The sequence below is a fragment of the Ambystoma mexicanum genome, chromosome 6p (genome assembly GCF_040938575.1).
Source record: "Ambystoma mexicanum isolate Mex_15411 chromosome 6p, UKY_AmexF1_1, whole genome shotgun sequence".
In the NCBI taxonomy this organism is placed as follows: Eukaryota; Metazoa; Chordata; class Amphibia; order Caudata; family Ambystomatidae; genus Ambystoma; species Ambystoma mexicanum.
In genome coordinates, this window is record NC_090935.1 from 186,274,745 (window position 1) to 186,297,216 (window position 22,472).

The following is a 22,472-nucleotide window of genomic DNA, read 5'->3' on the forward strand; positions in this document are numbered from 1 at the left end:
ATGTGTATCTGGTCAGTTGGCACACTGTATTAATCTGCACAAGTGGTAACTCTAAGCCAGAATATCCCGGCTCCGAGCCCCCACTTTGTAAGCGATATTCAACCAACACTACAGCTAAGTCAATGCCTAGTCTGGATGCTGAGGAAAACCCTTATTGATGTATTTTTATGTCCAGTTCAGTACTCTGGATGACAACCCTTGTATAACACCCCCCTCTTAGAATCCCCCTGGCCCCACTGAGCCAAGAAGTAGGTTTGTTTTGCAAATTAAAAGGTTTATTTGAAAAATTAAACAATATATATGTGTCACACTTTTATAACAAATTAATATCTGATAGTACACTTAGACATATGATGTGGATCCACAATGGGTAATGTTACAGTGGTACACTTAATTACTTAGGAGTAGTATAGAGGATGAGGTAGCTGAAACGCTTTATGGTTTCAAGGAAATGTGAAGGTGGAATAAATGCAGTACAGAAATACTTGATATGATTTTAGCACAAGATAAGATAATCACTTTTTCTCTGGCAATTCACCCCCCCCTATGCAATGTAAAAAATGGAAGGAGATGGAAAGAGGAGCACATAGTTCTCAGGAATGCAATCAAATACAATACGAAATTCAGTTCCCCCCCAGCAAGCTTAGAGGAAACAGGTAGAGGTTTGAAACACAGGCCCAAAATGCTTTGAATGTGATGACAATGAAGTGAGAAATGTGCTAAAAATGCTTTTAATTCCTCTAGAGGTTCAGGGTGGGAGATATCTAGTTTATATTAGTTGAGGCTCACTTTAGCAATGATCTATGTGTAACCAGCAGGTTAAAACAAATTTTAAACGGTTCAAGAGATACGTACGATTTAATAAAGGTAGATTTTCAGATTTAAAGTAAAACTCAAAATGACAGGTGACAGCTTGCAGCTGCAGAATTGACAGGTGACAGTTGTGCAGCTTTAAAAATGACAGATGACACGATTTCTAGGAGGCTGTTCTAATAAGGTAAAATAGTTTGGATTAGAACTTTTTAACTAAGAGATTGGTTCTGCACAGTTCTGCTAGGTACTCACAATATAAATTTGAACTAGGCCTCGTCACGGATCTGGTCAACACGTCCGGCGGCGGTTCACTCTGCTCGGTGGGTCAATCAGGCACCGGTTCTGCTCACAGCAATCCGGATCTCTGGTTCTGCTCACAGCGGTCTGGGTCAGCTCTCTGGATACAGCGGCCTGTGGTTCTCTTGATCTCTGGTCTGGTCTCTGGCAATTGTTCTTGGCAAAAGAATTCAGACAGCTCGCCCGGCTGTGGCATAGTTTGCAAATGACTTTAAGGATGCTGAGGCCTGCTGAGAAGAGTTCTCAGTTTGTGGGTTTAGGTCCTTGCTTTAAGTTCTGAAGTAAAGTTCTGGTCTTTGGAGATTGATGGATGTGAAGTCTGGAGTCTCCCGGCAGAGCGTCCCGCAGAAAATGGAATTGAATTCCCCTACCTGTCCCAGCAGTCTCTTTTTATGTGTTTTAAAAAGTGGGTGGAGAGGCTAGCATCACTAAGCCTGCCCCTCTCTTGATTTGATAGGTCAATAGATTCTTTGGTCCCTGATTTGGGAAGGGATAGTGTGTCAGAGTGATGTCATTTTTATGACCTGCAGAAATGACACTCCCCTCGTCAATGTGCACACAAATCTATTCTTGATCCAAATACATATTTCCCAGGTACACAGTTGTTTGACATCACGTACACACATCATATATTACTAAAGATAGTCCCTGTCCCGACTCTGGCGTTTCTAGGAGCTTGCATTCAAAAATGGCAACTTATTTTCGATTTTAGTGGGTTTTGCAACATTGGTTTTTCATCAAAAATTATACAAAGGTACATTTCCCTTCCACATATATCCCAGTAACTTTCCATGCCTCTAGCTTAAGTACATTGTCTACAATATTTTATAATTAGCGGGGTTTGCCCCAAAACATGGTACAAATTGGAGTTTGTACTTAAATCGTGAGGGCATTTTTCAAACTAAGACTCTCAAAGTTGTACATTCCTGACATTTGGTTACAATAAGTTATCACTGTTTCTATAAAATATATATTTGATGCAATTCAACTCCCCAAAGTGTTTGGGTCTGCCTCCAGAAGTCTGGGTGGGTCAGTGATCACATGTCTCTCCTTGCTGGCAGAGGGCTGCGGACAGGAAACACTCAAAATTAACATACCCCATTCAACAGAAAGAGCCTTTTGTGTGGGCTCCAGCAGGCTGCCTGGAAGTCTCTCCTCAATCAATCAACAAGGTCATGTGATATCCTGCCTCCTGGTGTGGGAATCTCTGAGGTGTTAAGGTTTCCCAGCCTCTTGGCCTCTGGGAACAGCAGGTGGCTAAGATGTTCAATTAACCAACATGCTTTAAAGTCCCTGCCCCTCTTGCAACTCGATAGTATAGGACCCTTGCTTAACATTGTTTTGATGGCATCCTTACAGTAGAGTGGTGATGTGGAACCCCCCACAAGAAGGTTGTATCTTTGGAGTGGTCTCGTGCCAACTGTGCAGTTCTCCTATTCTGGCGTGAATGTGGGTGGCGATAGCTCATCCCCACATCCACCCAGTCTATTGATTTAATTTGTTCTGGGATAGAATAATGGGCGGCGACAGCTCATCCCCACATCTACCCAGTCTATTGATTCAACATGGGTCAAAACCCTTGACAGTGCCCAATACCAGGCCCTGTTCTCATAGAGTTCATCCCCCACAGCTGCAACACTAATCTAATTGTCTAAGACCAACATTCCATTTCCAGCTCCTGTACACTGCTCAACCTGTCACAATTATCTTGTTAACATTCATGGTGAATGTATTGCTTACCTTACACCCTGCAGAAGTTTGGACCTCTTTTTGCACGTATCAAACCCCTCCTTACCCAAACCCATGCAGCGTGGTAAGATAACAGTCGGTTTTGTTTAGGGTATGAGGAGTTTGGAGTAGCCCCGAAGGTATGTGGTGTCAGCGGTAGCTGGGACCCTTGGGTAGCTGTTATCAGTGGTGGCTGCAGTATTTCTCCCTGTAAACAAAGGCATAATTACTCCCAAGCTATTACTTCTTGTTACCCTCCCTCTTTAGCCCTATGTGCCCTAGGGGGAGACTGAGGCTGGACTCAGCATTGGGTGTATTACTGGAGTTCTATTCCTCTGCTTCCAGTGCACCAGTTGCCAGTTACTTCACTTGTTATTGCTCGCCCAGGCTGCTGCGGCTGTTTTCTGCCGAGTATGTCACTCCCTTAACTGTCCAAGTACGTTTTGTGGCTGTTTTTCCCCTTCTGTGTTCATGCACTCCTTTCTCTGTCTGTGCTCTCCTTCCTCTATTAGCTCTCCGTAAAACCTTGTTTTCTCCTTTCAGTGTCTGCGTGCTCCTTTCTCTATCAGCGGTCTGCTTCAGCCCTGTTTTGTCTCCACGGGCTAGCGCTGTGCTATATTACTTCTCTGGCTAAGAGCGCACGTGCTAATGCATTTGTCTTCGTTGTCTATGCTTCAGACAATCCTTTACTTTCTTGGAGGTGTCCGTAGATGAAGACGGTTAAAGTAAACAGCTGGCATTATGGACCCGGCCGACCAGAGAGTATGATGTTGGTAAGTAGAAGATCTGGTTCCTTTTGGAAGTGTGGGTTACGGTGAATGAGGGGCAGGAGCATGGTAATCACACTGCTGCCTCCATGTAGGTTTATCGCAAAGCAAACTGTGTGTTCTTGGAGTGTGGCTTGTATAGCCCAGTCTCTCAGCAATTGAAGCAAATGTAGAGTTGTTGTTTGTGGGAACCCGCAGTGGTTGCCATATCAGGTATCATATTAGTATTGCACTGCACATACAGTAACTAGTTCTATGCTTTTGGTTGTGGGGACCTCTGTTGGCCATATTCGGTAACTGAGGATTCTATATAGACCTAAGTTTATGTTTTCTCCAGTGGTGCATGCGTGCTGTCCAGCCTCTAAAAATCTTGCTGGAAGCAACAGGAGTACTGGAGAGTGTCTTGGTCTGAACAATCATGACAGCGCATCTCCCTTCTTTCCTCAACCTTGGTCGGCTGCTCGCTTGCTGGGGGAAGGATGCATACATTCCAATTAAGTGAACAAAGCAAAAGCTTCAATTTGTGGCCTTTTTCTCTAGTTACTGTTTCTTGCAAGGTCTAATTCAAAATGGTGGAGCTCTTGCGACCCTTATGTTACAGCTGCATTATATTTTACCCTATCTTGCTCTTGGAGACTTCAACTACATTTGCCAACAGTCATAAGTTGCTCTAAATCTCTAATAAAACCAAAACACAACACAGTCCGGTCACTACAACTAGCTACAAAATGTTTCATACATGCCCTGGCTCTGACCTATACCTATAGTATGCAACATTATCACATTGTTGCTCCTTTTCCATCGTATAAGGCTCTATGATGCTTTCTAAAGTGTGTCAAAGCGTAACTAGAAATAACACATGTGCAGAATGGCCAATCCAAAATACTGACACTAAATGACTCACTCTCTTTGTTAATACAATTTGCACAGCAGAAACTTCTTTCCATGGTTTGGACATTGGACCTGAATCCCAATAGGGGGAATCATCTCCATCTTTTAGTCATTACTATGTGGAGGGGTCTACTTAAGCTTGTCCTCTCCTGCCTCTGCCTATGTGTCTCTGTCAGTTTGATCTTTCCTTCTGCTGTGAGTACTGATAGGGCTAATGCGGCCACACCTGCATTGGTGCCAGGAAGTTGGTTCGTTTAAGGTGATAGTCCCATAAAATGTCTTACCTAAGTGTCCTTTTTTGTATTGGTCTACCTGAAATTGCCTAACTATTGGTATACCTGAAATTGTTCATGAACTAAGAAATCTGTGTTCGTTGTGATGTCCCAGGGATCTGCTGATTGGGGAATTCCATGCCATCAACCAACCTTCTGAAGTGCCATCGGCAGTACCTCCTAATCCAGGTGCTTGTCCTTGGGGTCACAGTCCACTTCCAAAGAATCAGAACCGCTGGATGCTGAAGTACGAAACAAAGAGGATGACTGCAACAAGGAATAGGAAATAACTGCCTTCTTGGTTTCTTTCTCGTGTCCCCAAGCATCTTTTAGTGCCCAGAGTACTATTTTCTGCACCCCTTTCAAAGATACAGAAAACATTCTCTCATGACTATTGTTCTTCCTCCTCGAGAAGCAAACGGGCAGAGATCCAATGTCTTTATTAGCCAGTGAGATAGCTCAGCAGGTTGAGCCAATGCGGCTTTGATCAGCGTGTGATCTGCAGGTCAATGGTTTGAATCCTGTCAAGTGCAACTCAGCCATTGATCCTTCCGAGGTCAATAAATGAGTCCCAACTCCGGTTGGGTTATATCATATGCATATATTTTCTACGTAAAGTGATTAGGTGTAAATGCTATATAAATAACATAAAATTATCAGAAGCAAGCTCTACATGCCTACACTTACACCTACAGAAAAGCTAACTTCTAGAAGAGCTCATTACTGATAACTCAGCCACAGCAAAACTGGACACAGCAGGTCAAGCCCACAAGCCATTCACCCACTAATCCTGCCAGAATGTAACTGCTCTGCAAAGCCCCTTAAAACTGCAACAGCCCCACCCATCTGAAACCACTCTCCTAATTAAACCTCCTTCTCTCTGACCAAATCAACAACAGAAGCAGCTGGAGTTCCACAAGCGCTGTATTTGAACTCTATCAGGGAGGCATACAGCTGGGAAAGGACTGCCTGTAATACATATAGTGATGCCCGCACTGAATGGGGAATTCTATAATTATATGATTTGATATGATATGATGTGGCACTTATAATGCGCATGTACACAAGTATTTCTAGGCGCGACAAGACAAGGAGGGGGAAACAAAGGGAGGACAAATTATCAATCTTACTATGCCTTGTGTCTTTCAGATCACACAAGTGTGGTGAAGAGGGAAGGTGAGAAGTGCCAGGGGGAGCACAAGGGGGAAGTGCAGTTAACTCACCAGTGCAGCCAGCGGGTGGCTCATAAGTGCACAGAGAAGGGACCGTAGGGTTGCAGATACAGACCCTTAAGTACTGGGGAGCCCGAAGGCAGGACAAGGTCAACTGGATATGCAGGAGCCTGGGCCTGAGTACAGAGGGTGACCAGGTGACCAGTGCACAGAGCAGTCAGGTGCATCAGCAGGGGAGAGGAAGAGAGAAGGTGGAAGCAAAAAGGAAGGTCTTGAGTTGCTTCTGGAATCAGAGGTGGTTCTGCTCAAGTTTGAGAGAGGCAGGAAGTCTGTTCCAGATGTAGGCCCCAGCCAAGGAGATAGATCTGCCCCAAACTCTCTGCTTGGAGAAGTGCCTGACCCTCAGAGAATTGGAGGTGGATGAGTGGAGAGCTCAAGAAGGAAGATGTTTTGGAAGAGAAAGTTGGAGGTAGCATGGTCCCAGGCCCCAGAAAGCCTTGTGGATGATGCAGAGCGTCTTGATGTTGATCCTTGCAGCCACAGGGAGCCAGGGAAGAGTTCTCAGAGCTGGAGAAATACGATCCCGGGGCTTGAGGCGAAGGATAAATCTTGCAGCCCTGTTCTGGATAAGTTGTAAAGGTCGAAGAGAAGAGGCAGGAACATTTAGAAAGAGGCTGTTGCAACAGTCCACCCTAGAGAGGACCAGAGCTCTGGCGACTTAGAGCTTCTGGGGGAAAGTGAGAAAAGGAAGAATACATCTGAGGAGGTGCAGCTGATAGACTGACTTCTTAGAATTGTCAGAGATGTGAGGAAAAAGGAGAGGGTGGAGTGGAAGATGACACCAAGGTTCTTAGCCTCACAGGAAAGAGCTCAGAGTGGGCAGCCAGAGAGATAGGAAATGAAGGAGCGGGCGTCCAAATGAGGAGGATCTCAGCCTTACTGGCATTTAGGCAGAGAATGCTGGTGGCAGAGCATTCCTGAATTGCAGCCAGATAGACTGGTATGAGAGAAGAAGCAGAAGTGGCTGAGGGGAGTGTGAAAGAGAGCTGAGTGTCATCAGCATAACAATTGGAGCAGAAAGTAGCAATGCAGTGGGCAAGAGGTGCCAGGTAGTGGTTGAAGAGCCAGGGAGAGAGGTTAGACCCCTGGAGCACACCACAAGTAGACCTCAGATGTGGACCCGAGAGGATTGGTCTGTGAGAAAGGAAGTCCACCAGGTCAGTGCCTGATCAGTAATACCAAGGTTGTCTTAGAGTCGAATGAGCAGGATGGCATGGTTGATCATGTCAGAGGCAGAGAATTGATCGAAGAGAATGAGGACAGCAGGCAGATTAGAGTCAATATTGGAGAGCAAGTCTTTACAGGGGTTCAGGAGAGCAGTTTCCATGCTTCTGGCAGCTCTGAAACCGGACCGGTGGTCATGGAAGGCAACCAACAGATTCAATATGTTGATTAAGCGGTTCCATGTGTTAATATCCCCACAAAAATATTGTGATACAAAAATATTGCCATATTTTTGCGGTGATATTGACCCATGGACCCTGCGGGGGACACCCCCGCAACCACTGCATTATTTTAAAATGTGCGGGGGACACCCTAGCAATCCCCGCTCCCCACAAATTATACCCCCAAAAATATCGCCTATGACAAGACAAACGGCCATATATACGGCGATATTTTTGGTGGGGATATTTTGTAGGGATACCAATTAAGTTGGGAGATGGCCAGCTTTTCCAGGAGTTTGCCTAGGAAAGGAGTGATGGAGATCGGGTGATAGTTAGCTGAAGAGGGAGGATCGGCCAAGGGCTTCTTTAGAAGGTTGAGCACAAGAGAGTGCTTAAGGAGGGGGAAGAGTTCCAGTGACAAAGCAGAAATCGGCCAAGGATGGAGCAAGAGTGTTGATGTGGTACTTGATTGTTCTGGATGAGCAGGGGAGAACCTGCTCATCCAGAACAAGACAAGACTTTCATAGATCAGAGTTGTCTAGAAACATGGTCCGGGAGGAAGAGGGGAAAGGAAAACAAATGAGGAGGAGAGATGGCCTCAGACGGGCCAAGAGTGGTAGAGGAGGAGGAAGAGGTGATAGACGAATAGAGGATGGGCAGGATGTCCTGAGTTTTGGTTTCGAAATTAGAGGCCAGGCCGTGCAAAGGGCCTGGGAGGGAACAGGAGAGGTGAAGATGACAGAAGGATTGGTCAGCTCCTTGAAGATTTTTAAAGGGTCGGCTGAGTTGTTAGAAGCTGCAGAGATGCAGGCTTGGATATACGCTCTCTTCTTAGAGAGGACAGAGAGTCTATACTGCTTTGGGAGCAGGCAGCAGGGCAGATTTTCAGGGGATCCGCCCCTGATGCCCTCCACTTCCTCTCCGCTGATCAACACTTGCGTTTAAAGGCAGCGAGGTCAGAATTGTACCAAGAGTTGCATTTGGATTTGGGCTACAGGCGGATCCTCATTACAGGGGCAAGGACATCCAGAGTGTTAGAGATAGAGAGATGAAGGTTAGAGAGGGCATGGGTCTGGCAAAAGTGCAGGATGAGGAGAGAAAGTAGCAGCGACACACGCAACCGATACATGCTTAATGGGGTGAATGACCAAGAAGGTAGATGGCAGTGCTGGAGTCAGCTTGACCTGCAGGGAAGAGAGAGAGGTGGGAGGAAAGGAGAAAGTGATCAATCTAGGAGAGAGGAGTGATGAGAGGGTTAGATAAGGGGATGTGTGAGGAGATCAGAACATCCAGGGTGTGCCCTGCAGAGTCTGGCAGGCCAAAGGGAAGAATACAGAGAGTGAGAGAGAATCACAGAGATTGCAAAAGAGTAGTGAAGAAGGGCTGGTAGTATGCAGGTGGATATTCAACTCTCATAGGAGAAGTTGAAAGGTAGAGGCAAGGAACGAGGAGGAGAGGTCAGCCAAGAGCCAAAGAGGGTGACCTGGCCAGGTGGCCTGTAGATATTGGCCACAGTGAGAGAGAGGCCGGGAGAGATAGAGAGCCTGCAGACCAGGCAAGGAGGAGTAGTGCTGGAATGATAGAAGCAGAGATCCACTCTGGGAAAATCAAGGGTACACCCCCACCGGGATGGTTGGTTCTGGGTTCAGAGAGGATCTTTTAGCCATCAGGAAGAAGAGTGTTGTACTTGTGGCCGAGAACCAAGTCTCTGGGAGACCGAGTACATCAAAATCAAGCTCTTCCAGGATACGGCAGATGTCAGAGGAGTGTTTGGCAGCTGAACAAGAGATGAGAGTTGCAATGTGGAGCAGGTTGCCACATTTGAGGGATGGCAGAGGAGGGAGGCAACAGGGTGGCCAGAGAAGCAGCAAGGGGTGCTGAAGAGGTGGCAGAGGAAGGAGCCGACATAGGAGCCAGAGAGGGCTAAGAAGGGATAGCAGGAGAGGAAAGGAAGTTGATAAGGTGCCGGATGCGTCTATCAAAGAGGAGGACATTGGCCTGAAGGCCCGGGGCCAAGACACTGCCATTTAGGTAGACATTAATGATGGTATTAGAGGAGTGTAAGGGGGCCAGGAGGGCCTTCCACAGGGTGCCACCATTAATGGGAGAAGAGGAAAAAGGAGAGAGAACAGAGACCACATGGGTCTCCATAGGCCTCGAGAGGAAACAACAAAGAGTATGTTGGTAAGGGTCTGTCCATGTACAATCCAAATTCTATCATGTACAATCCAATAAAGACCAATATCCATAGCCAGCCTGCACCACCTCACCTGCACCTGGGTATTGGGCGTCACCCCATACCAGCAAAGGTTCTCAGCATTTCCACCAGAAACTGCCTGCAACGTCTGAGGCTGTGCAGCATGTCTTCTTCCTTCACCAGGCTCTTTCTCCCATTAGGGAGCCTGGCAGTACTGCCACAGTGCTTTCCCAATACCCTTGCCCATGTGCGTGTGAAGATCCATTCATGGTCCCTGTCCAGCGGAGAAGATTATTGTAACTAGGAGATGTGGTTGATGTGAGGTGGTATACCTGCTAAAATGTGTTGTGGAACATTTGATTGGGTTAGGAGGGTTCCTGTCAAATGTAATACCTGGGATGAAGAAGAGGGGCATGGTAATATTGTTGTATTTAACTGCCTGTTGTATATATAGCCTGAAAATGCGGACTGATTTTCGTTGTTGAGTATAGACGTGGAACTCCCTGCTGAATAGTCATTGTTTTTCATATGTTGCACTGCTCAGTTACACAGAGGAACACCTATTCATTGCTCTGCCTGTGGCGCTTTCCGGCATGCACCAGTGTTATGAGGGAAAACGAAAGGAGACAAGGGGTTAAGGAATGGGAGGAGGAAGATGAGAAGCCCACTGCAGGAAGTGAGTATGTCAGTTCGAGAATAAAGATTAAACTGACAAGATGTGTCCTGTCATCCTTCCGTCACCCATCAGGGACTGCTCTATATAACAACAGACGAAAAGGATAAAGAACGAGGAAAGTCCTTGTTTCCCTCCACACAGCACTGCGCCACCATTTCTGTGCGAGCCGTCTGGTGTCCTTTGGCCCATGATGCTGTCCTTGAAGACCCAGCCATCCCTCCTTATAGCGCCTAGGCTGGTGCACCATGGTACACAGAGAAAAGAAATGGCACTGTTAGCACACTGTGCAAGAAGCCAGCACGGTGGTGCCTTAACTGCAGAAAAGGAGCACCTGATCTGTTAGTTTTGGCGGTAAACCCCACCCACCGCAAGCCCAAACTGAAAGCCCGCAAGCAAGGGCCAGGCAACAAAAGAGAAACACCGGCACTGTTAGCTTCCCAGTGATAAGCCCTGCGCACCACAGGCTTGGGGGAAAAATACTAATAAAATATATATGAAACAGCAGCAGGTACACTGGCATCATTACAGACACGCTGCCTCACAAAAGGGACGATCACCTGCAGGTCTTTCACCACAGCACTATTGACTGAGGGACAGCGCCACCAGCAGTGAAGGCAAAAGTGGAGAAAAAAAACACACACAAGAGAAATAAACAGAAAGCTGGACAGTCATCCCCAAACGACCCCGCGGACTCAGCAGCTACACAACATCAAACTGCTGGGAACCCCTACAACCCAACTCGGGCCCCGACGGAGAACAATAAACCAGGGGCCAAGCATCTATGGAATGACCAGGTGCATAAAGAGAACAGTCCGGGGGGGCCCAGCCTCTGCACCTGAACAGCGTGGAGCATAATAGAGCAGGCTGATGGGCAGGACACAGCCCTACGCACCACAGCAAGTGTAGCTTTCCATTGTCAGTAGCTTTTTTGAAGCAGCCATTCCTGTGTAATGTGGTTTAATTATGTTTGATTTGACGACAAGGATCAGTCAATGGGCAGGATATTTTAGGTTGAGTAACTAATCAGAAGCATTAACAGGCGGGTGTAGGAGGACTGATTCCCAATATGATTGGATACTCATATAGTGTGGATCACTTGACAGGTTGGGGAAATAGATCATCTCTAAATTGAGAGATTCCATGTGACTAGGTGCTTATACAATGTCCTGCACCCTTCGAGTGGTCAGACTCCATATACATTTAGATTCTTTGAATGTGTCAAGCAAGAGACTTACCAATGTATGACCAAATTTGTATATGAAGCAGGGTGAATTTAAAGTATCAATGAGTGATCTGTTTAGTTTGAGATTGGACTTTTGTATTTGATCGGTAACAAGTGCTTCATGATTTGCGAACACAAATGACAAAAGATATGTAATATTGCTGATTTGTTTTTTCTTTTCCCTCTTTTTTGTCTCCCCTTTCCTCTCACCCTCAGTTGCTACATTCATTAGGGACAGACACATGGAATGTTTCTATTTTGGTTTAATTAAGAATGGAATTTGATTAAGATACTGTGCCCTGAGGAAGACCTAGCAGGTCGAAACATGTGTTGTTTTTTTTCCAGTATCACGAGAATTTCAATTGCTGCAGGAATGTCTAGCATCATGTGAATTTTTTATGTTTGATGTTGTATTGGTACACATTAAAAGTGTTCTACATTGAAGATTAGAATTGCTTGCATCATTACATTCAGTGTCCACTGCATAGTTTTGGGAACTACTGTATTGTTAATTCAAGTGTTATTGGCTGGGGTACCCTCTAAGTTACATGTTAATCGCAGCTGCCATTTTCAGTTAAATTTGGGTAAGAATACATAAATACTATCATAGATGTCTAGTCTCAGCACACTCACAATCTAGTTACCCGGCAATTTACACCCTTCCTGAGGAAGCATACGCCATTCAGTCTCCAAACGCAAGCAGATAGAGGGTCCAGGTGGACAATATTGGTCGAGACTTTGCCAGCTTCATAAAGGCAGCGGGGGAGGAAAAATCCCCAGTGTTGAAAGACATCTTCACAAACCTGGCTGGGACCGTCATTAACAGCATCATCAAGACCATCCCGCCTGAAGACAGGAACACCTACGAGATACTCGTGGTCGCACTGTACAGGAAGCTTGTAATACAACTGAACCTGGACTATGAATGTTTTGTCTGCAACCAGCACCATCAGGCCTCCCAGGAGACGGTGGAGGAAATAATTATGCGACCGCACCAAAAACGTGTTTACTGCCAATTGACTGCTTTCTCGGATGATGAAGCAATTAGGCTTTGCGTGATAGAGGGATGTCTGTCATCCGTACTCCGCAAACAACTTCTGAAGAAACCCCTATCAATTGACAAAGTGATTGAGATGACGAGGGTGCATAAGAGAGTGGAAAAACAGGCCTCTGCCATCGAGATGCCAAAAAAGAAAACATACAGCAAAGAGAGTTTAGTGGCATTCACTGGTGGCAGAGAAGGGGAGAGAACTACTGCAGGCCACCAGACCCTGCCGGGAATGTCGCTGAGAGAAGGATATGCCCAGCCTAGACGAGGACCCTGACTCCAGAGATCGTGTTATCGCTGTGACCAACCCTTCCCACATGAAGGACCATGCCAGGCAATGACACAGTGGTGCTTCAGGTGCAGGAGAGAAGCGCACTTCCACATAATATGCCGGGAAGGGAGCCGATTTCCACCGGCATGCCAACAGCAGTCGACACAATCGAACTGGAGAGTGCCATCCAGACCAAGCCAACCATTCCCGCAATGGAGACAAAACCAATCCTACACACAACCACCAAGGAGAATGATCAGGCCAATGGAACGAGGGGGGGCATAAGGCAAGACTCCCATGAATGAGACACTATTTCAACCATTCTATTATGAGGACATTCAGGGATACCCCGAGGACCAATACCTCAACAGGGACAAGTTCTCATGTGGACTAGATCTGGAATTTCCAAATTAGTTTGTAAACCTCATCCAGGGGTCATACAAAGGCAGCGAGTCAGCCAGAGTGCAAGTAATGATGAACACGGTCATGCACACTTTCCTCATTGACACCGGAGTGACCGTCAGCATCATGGGGAAGCAGGAGTTCAAAATTACCGGAAAGACACAAGAACTGACGCTGTCCAAGGTAAGAATATTTCATTAAAGAGCCAGCACACCACTACAATCGATTGGACAGTTTGAGAAATTATTCTCATTCAAAGGAAAAAGGGTCAACGCCATACTCCACATCCTATGCAGCCCCGTCCAAGGGAAATGTCTCCTTAGTTACCAAACCGCTGAAGCACTCAGTCTGATTGACATCAATTTCAATGAAGGAGATACGGCAGCCAATCCAGCTGCGAGGCAATCTGCCACTTAGCGGGATCTCTGCTGCTCACCAAAGACTCAATCAAAGAAATGTTTTCCAAATGTTTTCAAGGACTGGGGAAGCTAAAGGGGACAGTTATCAACCTCCACATGAACGGCCAAATCAAGCCGGTCCCTGAACACACATGCAGAGTGGGTTTCCACCTGCAGGACACTGTCTCGCAAGAACTACAACAGCTCCTGGACAATGACATCATTGAGAGAGCCCCTGCCCCCCCCCCCCCATGGATCTCCCCACTGGTAGTGGTGCTGAAGGAAGGCAACATACTATGCCTCTGTGTCGACATGTTGGCGGCCAACACTGCCATAGAGAGAGAGAGAAAGACACCCAGGCCCTAGAATAGAGGGCTTGATTGTCAGTCTAAAACGTGTCATGAAATTCGTGAAACTTGACCTCAACCAGTGGTACCACCAGCTCGAACTGCACTGTGACTCCAGAGGGATCACAACGTTTGCATCGTACGACGACCTCTTCTAGTACAAATGACTACATTTTGGGATTTCCTCCGCCGCAGAAATTTTCAAGAAACTATCAGGCAACTGCTTCTCTCATTGCGAAGGGCATTTAACTACTCAGATGGTATCCTAATTCACTGCAACGCACAGGAAGAACATGACGAGGCCCTCCTGGAAGTGTGTGAAATCCTGAGGACAGCTGTACTCTTGTTGAACTACGAAAACTGCAACGTCAGCAAAGGCAAATTAAGATTTTATGGACACATTTTCTCTGGGGAGGGGATGCAACCCGACACCAACAAAGTACACGCGATCAATGGGCTCCAAGAGCCCGCCATTGTCGGAGAAGTTAGATCATTCCTATGTATGGCAGGATATTGCACCTGCTACCTGCAGAGAAATGCCATTACTACCGAGCAGCTGCTGTGTCTCTTGAGAAAGGACAGAACATTCTGATGCTTCGGAAATTGCCATAGGGTGTTTGATGCAATAAAGAAGGAACTATCGAGTGCAGCGCATCTGGCATACTTCGACCCGAGCTGGCACACCAAGCTAGTCGTGGACTCCAGCCAGTGGACCTAGGTGCCATCCTGGTGCAACATGTGAAACCACATGCCCCAGCAAGCAGTGTTGTAGCATACTTGAGCAGATCCCTGTCTCCGACGGAGAGCACTTACTCACAGGCACAGAAGTAAAGCCTGGCAGCCATGTGGGCATGTGAGTACTTCAACTACTTTGTTTTCAGAAAAAGATTCACCCTTGTGATGGATCACCAGGCCCTCCTATAGCTGTTCGGCAAGCTAAGGACAAAGATGCCTCCAAGAATTGAGCCATCCGCCTCCAAGAATACTGCATCGTACACTGGCCGGGCGGAGACAACAACCCTGGCGATTATATCTCAAGACTCCTGACCAGATCCAGTGGGTCGCCAAGCGGTGAGAATGCAGAATACCTGTGCTACATCACAGAGAAGGCCCTACCATCCGCTCTCACCATCGAGGACATAGCCATTGCAACACAGGCCGACCCGTAAACCATGTGGTCCAGGGAACTGACCATCACAAACAAATGGAGGGACTACAGAATGCTGTCACACCAATGCGAAGGTGTTAACAAACAAGAACTGGAATGCATGTCAAAGATCAGCACAGAACTGCCAGTGTCAGAACAAGGAATACTGCTGAGAGAATGCTGAATGTTAATACTGTCATCACTCTGCAGAGGACTTGTACAATTGGCGCAAAAAGGACACTGTGGGATTGAGGCAGCCAAGAATCTGCTAAGGCAATCAGCGCGGTTCCCGTGGATAGATGACATGGTAGAAGAGACGTTGAGAAGCTGCCTTCCATGCCAATGCACAGCCAGAGTGATCTGCCACTCCCCCTACAGCCGATGAGCATCCCGGAAGAGGTATGGAAAAGGGTCAGGATGGACTTCTACAGGCCACTCAAAACCGGAGGCCATCTCCTAGTGATCATAGACAAATTTTTCCAGGTTCCCATCATCAAACACATTCAGTCCATGGGCTTCTCCCAGGTGATTGGCATCCTAGTTGAAGTATTCAGTGAATGGGGCATCCCAACCACAGTAAAGACAGACAACGGCTCACCTTAAAAAAGGTCACGAATTCCAGAGATTTTCAAGGCATCTGGGATTCAACCATCAGCGGATAACACCGCTATGGCCACAGGCCAATGGGATGGCAGAGCAATTTATGTCATTGATCAAAAGAACGATCCAAAAATTGGCCATCGAGGCGATGCCAATCCATCAGGCCCTATGTGGCATGCTCCGCCACTACCAAAACACGCTGCACTCCGTAACCGGGGTGCCACCCAGGGACCTAATGAGAAAATACCATGCCAAGACGCACCTACCCCAAGGGATCGACAGAAACCGGAAGGGCCCGGAAGACCAAGCAGCCCTGGAAGACAAAGTCAGAGAGCGAGACGCAGTGGTGAAGGAAACAACCAAAGAGCGGACACATATTACCCTGGAAGCGAAGGAGAAGACCTTCAAGGAAAGAGAAGAGGTGCTAGTGAAACAGCGCGTACAGAGGAAAACAGATGCATGCTACGACAGCAACCCCCTCCGAGTGACAGAAATAAAAGGGACTATGATAACGGCCACCACAAGGAATGCGTCATTCTTTAGGCAATTCAAACCTGAGGAGGACACTGGGCAAGAGATGAATAGGTACGGAAGAGAAGTCGAAGAGGAAGAAGGAAGTCCTCCGACCGCAGACGGAGTAGGGCACGGAGACCCAGCCGAGGACGGCCCCTTGCGAGTTACCAAGAGACCAAGCAGACTCATTGAAGAAGTGTAACATGGACGTAAGGAGAAATGTGATGGGGAGATGCTATGCTGGAAAATGACAGGAGAAAAGGGGTTAAGGAATGGGAGGCAGGAGGAGGAAGAGGAGGAGCATGCTGCGTGAAGTGAGAAGTAATTTTGAGAATAAAGATTAAACTGACAAGACGTGTCCTGTCATCCTTCTGTCCCGCATCCTCATGTGTTTTTATCTCCATCTCATGAACCAGGACTTCCACAATGAAGTCCCAATCGCTGTGATTGAAATTCCTTTAAAAGGATCGTTCCCTCACCACTCGGCCAGTTATTTCTGTCTCTGCATATCCTCATATCACAAGGGCTCTGGCATGGCCGCCAGGACTCGGAGTGATGACGTTTACCGTTCAGTAATTATATATATATTCAATAACTTGTTTACTCAAGACGCATAAAAAAAACGTTTAATATTAATACCACTGCTTTAGTGTTTATGTCGATAACGTACAATTGTGCATGTTCACGGATACACCGCTTCCCTACTTGTGTGATTACTCCCAGCTGAGTGCAAATGAGAAGAAGGAATGGCGTACATTGTTTACAAACAAAAGCCTTCAGCCCCCGCATATTGCACGCGATAACATTGGTGTTCTACGTTTCCTTTGTGAACCGGGCACTGTGTGCTCCGATTCACGTGTTTTGCTCACACATCTGTGTACATTTAGCCCAATACCCTGACTTGTATGTAAGCATTGGGAAAAGCTGCGGCTTTATGCCACTGAATATTCTAAATGTGACAAAAAAGAATCTTAACCTGGCGTAGGGCAAGACGTTCTTTTTAGTGTGTATCCGGCGTGATACCTCCAGCCTTCGCGAGTGTATCGGCGCCGCGTGACACTGATTGCACGAACGTCCGCATATAACGAACAGAACCGTTCCATTTTCCCGGGAGGGAAACATACTCGTGCTTTCTTTGGAGTGAGTTGGAGAGCAGAACGGCTTCTAGATGCTTCGGGGCTAAAGTGGCATTGCAATTGCGCGCCATCAACCTGCGTGTGAGCATCATTTTTTATATCTGACAAAAGTAACATTCAGAAGCTCATTATAATCATTTATAATTGTTAATCAATAACCCACCGCAAGGTAGTTTTATTTTTTCATCGCGCGGCACATATTCTCTTCATATATTTTATGCCTCATTACATGGCAGTTCCAGTCGCTAATGTTATTTGGGGACGATGAATAAAGGATTAATAGGGTTCTTTCAGTAGCTTGGGGTGGCATAGATATGAGGGATTAGCTCTGTGCTCAGAATGTTAGCAGAAATACTTATGATAAAGTCTGTCTGTGCATACATATTTTAATGGCGAAAGTTCAGATGTTCAGAGGATGAATACAACATGTTGTGCATTGAAGTTTTCTCGTACTTAAAAAAAACATGCTAACTTTAAATCTTACTTTGATCAGAAACCACTGATCACATACATTTCAGCTGCAAGATCCCAGTTCTTTCGTCAACTCATCACCACACCGCTAACTGCACCTGGGACAGATTACAGCAATTTTGCCCCGGTGCAAGTGCAAAGTTTGCACGGTATTAGCACTAGGGCAAAGTTTGCCCTATTTTTAAAAACACTTGGACATATTAGAAAATGATTGCACAATGGCAAGTACAGTTTGGCATGGTATAAGCACTAGGGTAAAAAATTGCCCTACTGCAAAAAAGATGCATTTATACTCCATTTTTGCACAAGAGCAAAGTTTCCCTAATGCTAATACTGAATAGTATTATCACTAGTGCAAACATTGCCCTGATGCAAAAATGCATCAGAAATATATCTTTTTAGCACTAGTACAATTGTAGCGCTGGTGCTTTCAATATGCTATGCTACACCTGTCGTGTAGTGCAATGTTTCTTTTAAGGTTTCCATGTGTTTTTAAATATAGGGCAAACTTTGCCCTAGTGCTAATATCGTGCAAAATTTCCACTTGCACAGGTGCAAAGCTTCTGTAATCTGGCCGTTTTTCTGATAGGTGCATTCCATTGTGTTTCAAAAAGAAATACAATTCCAGAAATGTCTCCCAGTCCCTTATTCCACGAAGGTCATAAAGCCCTGCTTCTCCCAAAGCACTTCCATCATTTTTGTGTCTCAGGATAGGGAGCCCTTTTTACAGCCAGGTTTGACGCTAATGCAGTTGCTGCACTGGCGTAACGGGGGCCCCCGCAGCCCCCGCGGTGCAGGGGGGCCCGCTAGCACATGTCCTGGGAGGGGGCCAAACTTGGAGAAAAAAAAGGCAAACTTTTTTTTTTATATACTTTTTTTAATTAACAAACATTTTGGGGAATTCCCTCTGCATTCATAAAGAAATTATTTCTGCAACAGAAATAATTTCTGCAACAGAAATAATTTCTTTATGAAGGCAGAGTGACTATAAAAAAACGTTCTTTTTGAAGTTCAAGGTCTCCCCCAGCCGATGACATGGAAGACCCCAGGCTGGAGGTCTCCATGTCATGGTGTCGGCGAAGCGCTCCTGGCTTCAAAAAGAAATAGTTTATTTTTGAAGTCACTCTGCCTTCATAAATTATTTCCGTTATGGTTTGGTCCCTAACGGAAATAATTTCTTTATGAAGTCAGAGTGACTTCAAAAAGAAACATTTTCTTTTTGAAGTAATAGAACTCCCCTCAAACCCATGACATGTGTGAGCATGTGTGAGTGTATGGTGAAAGGGTGCATACTTAAATGTATGGGTGGGTTCCTGGGTGCGTGTGCCTCTATGGTGAAAGGGTGCACACGTAAATGTATGGATGGCTGCCTAGGTATGCCTGTATGGTGAAAGGGTGCACACTTAAATGTATGGATGGCTTGGTGTGCGTGTGTGTATATGGTGAATGGTGTGTGTGCTTGTGTTCAGGGGCGAAACAAAACCTACATTTAGGGGGGCTAATCCTTCAAATGTTGGGAGAGGCGCTTACTTCACAGGTGGTGGGGGGCAAACCTATTTGTGTGGGGGCATCTAACTTCTTTACGCATTTTAATGAGACTATTCTAGTGAAGCTTCAATGTTACAAGCAGTTGACTCTCTCCTTAAAGTATGAAAGCACCCACTTAAGGACTGCTGTGAGAATGAGCGGTCTCCTGTTTGCTCTCTACCCTTGCAATCACTCCCATGGCATGCAAGTACTAAACCCATCTCGCGATTTATATTGCCTAAAAAATGTGGCATTTGAATGCAGGTACTAACAGTGAAATGCTTTACGTTCGTAATTGCTGGGCCCTTATTAACAGCGAAACCCAGGTGCCGTTTAACATCTGTGTCCTGTTCTATCCAGCAACTGCTCTGAAGGTCAGCCAGATTGAGTCAACATAGCCAAAATTTCAGGGGGGGTGCTGAAGCCCAGTGAACTCAATGGTGTTACGCCACTACTTGTGTTTAATGCCTTCATTACTTACTGGTAATCGGCATTACTTCTAGCCCTATTCTCTGTAAGGATATTTGGCGTGTTACAGCACAGAGTACAGCACTACTGCACAGGTAGCATTTTTTTTTTGATGCAGCACCAAATGCCTATGGTGCATTGCTATATGTGTTACCAGATTAACAAGGAAAGACAGGCTATTCAGTCAAAAACGATTTTAACATATAAGATGCAAATCTATTTTTACAGTTAAAAGCACACGTGCACATTCAAAAATGCCCACTATTTTTCACCTGAAATGCCTATGGTGCAAGAGACACATTTGAAAATTAATAACTAACATTACTCATAAATAACCTGACTAATAAAACTGAATTTAACATAACCCACTAATAAAAATGTGTCTCCCCTGCAGAAATAGGCCTACTCTGAAAGTGAACTTTTAAACGCACATTCATTTTTTTTTTCGTTTTCTCTGCTGCTCTGTCCACATAACTACAGGAAGCAAAAGGGCTCGAAAGAACAGGAAATCAGTTGGTTACAAAGTATTACTATAAAAATGAGCCATTGTGTAGAGAGGGAGGAGATGGCATGATTGATTCTGATTGGAGCAGCGTCATAGCAAGTATCATGCTAGAGGCAGTGATTAGGGTTTTGCTGGGGGGAGTTTGAAGAGAGAGGGAGGTGAGTGGAGATTTGGAGAGCTGGGAGAAGGACCTGTTTTTTCCTGGTTGGAGCATTTCTGCTGAAAAAGCTGAGAGTTCCAGGCAATGACCCCGGTTTGAGAACGAAAGGCGCTCGTTTTCACTGGGGTTAATCTTCAAGGGAGCCACATTCAGAAAGAGAACAGCTGAAGAAAACTCGGGCTGAACAGATAAGGTAATTACATAAGTGTGGGAGCTGAGTGTCTACGAGAATATTCAGTCAGTGTAGGAAAGGAGATTCCTGTGCCTTAATCACATGTTAATGTTGCCAATTGAGTTCTTTTCTCCGCCACTCTCTTTTCAGTGTTTCACAGACAATGCTATTACTGTGCTATTTTATTTATTTCTGTAAAGAGTGACATCGTGTTTAAATGCAACTTTTATAATACAGAAAAATATTTGAAAGCAGACGGGTGGTGTGTTTTATATTTACCAATACAGTGCTGATGATGTGGGGAGATTTTTAAACAGTGCAATTGTCATTTTAAGACAGATGTGTGCATGATCATATTCAGTATGGACAGTTGTGAGTGACTGTTTGTAGCATAGCTCGTTGGAGGTACATGAGCCAACGGGAAGAGGGACTCTCTGAACATAGTTCCCTACCGTATATAAGGTAGTGGAAATTACCACAAAATTACCACATATAGCTCTCTGTCGTAAATAAGTCAGTGAGATCGCCCATGGTGGCACACTAACACTAACACTGAAAATGTGGTATTCCTGAAATGTAGGTCTGAGGTCTCTCTAGTGATTACACGAAAATTCTAAGCAAAGATAAGGGATTCTGGACATTGGGGCCACAAATAAAACAAGGGAATTATGCTCACCAAAATACCACCAACCACGCATACCAACCACGCATACCAAATATGCATGTCTGGGTGCTGAAATAATGCATGTCCACTGTATTATTGTTGTACATGGCCCAATCTGAATACAAGGAGTGATTGTTGCTAAGTTATTTTTTCGGCGGTAATAAAATACCGTCAGGCCCCAAATCTCCACAAAATACCCTACATATTTATGGTGCGTTGCAGGCCGGGAAAGTGATCATAGAGTACCTACTGGGCATGGCAAGCGTGTCTCACACTGCCATTTGCACATTAAAGGGAACCCATTTTATAATAGCAGTGTGCCACTAAAAACGAATTTCAGAATGTCACAAAGGGAAACCACATTCTCAGATCTAGTGGAATATTTAGAGGCAAAGTTGTTTGCACATGGGAATTGGTCGTCGAATAGCATGTTAGAATGGAGTAACCGCATTCAGGGTGAGGTGCAGAAAGAAAAACTAGACAATATTTTTGAAGAAGGCAGCATAATTCAGGTCTGCCTTACAAGATTATTGAATGCAGCCGATAAAAGTGCAGAGAAAGACTGTTTAATACGGCTATGCGGCAAAATATGGTTTATTTTAAACAAGTCCCTGCGAATGCAAGAGAATGATACTCAGCTAATTAACAGGTTAAAGACTGAATTAGATGGGGCAAGTAAAAATCAGGAAATGTTGAGAGCAGAATTGGATGTATGCCAAAAAGACATGCAATTAAAATGCAGAGACTTTGATACTCAGTTGTCCAAAAGCAAGAAACAATTTGAAGATAGTGAGCAAGAATTGGCACACTTAAAAGCATTAGTGGATCACATTAGACAGGATAAAGATGAGGTTGTTTCAGAGATGCAGATTTTACAAAAAGAACATTGTGAAAAAGAAGGTGATCTCCAGAGCGCAGAACAAGAAATGATTAAAATGATTCAAGAAAGAGACAAGAGAAATAAAGAGTTCAATGAATGCCAAATGCAAATGTGCGACATGCAGGAGGAGATTAATAAGATGAATGGTGAAAACAACTATTTGCAAGATGAAGCCAACAGACTCCTTAAAAAGTGTAAGGACTTAGAACAGCAAATGTGCATTCCCAGGTCCCAGGAGAGGCGGCAGGGTACCACATTCAATGGAGTGGAGGTGAATTCTAGC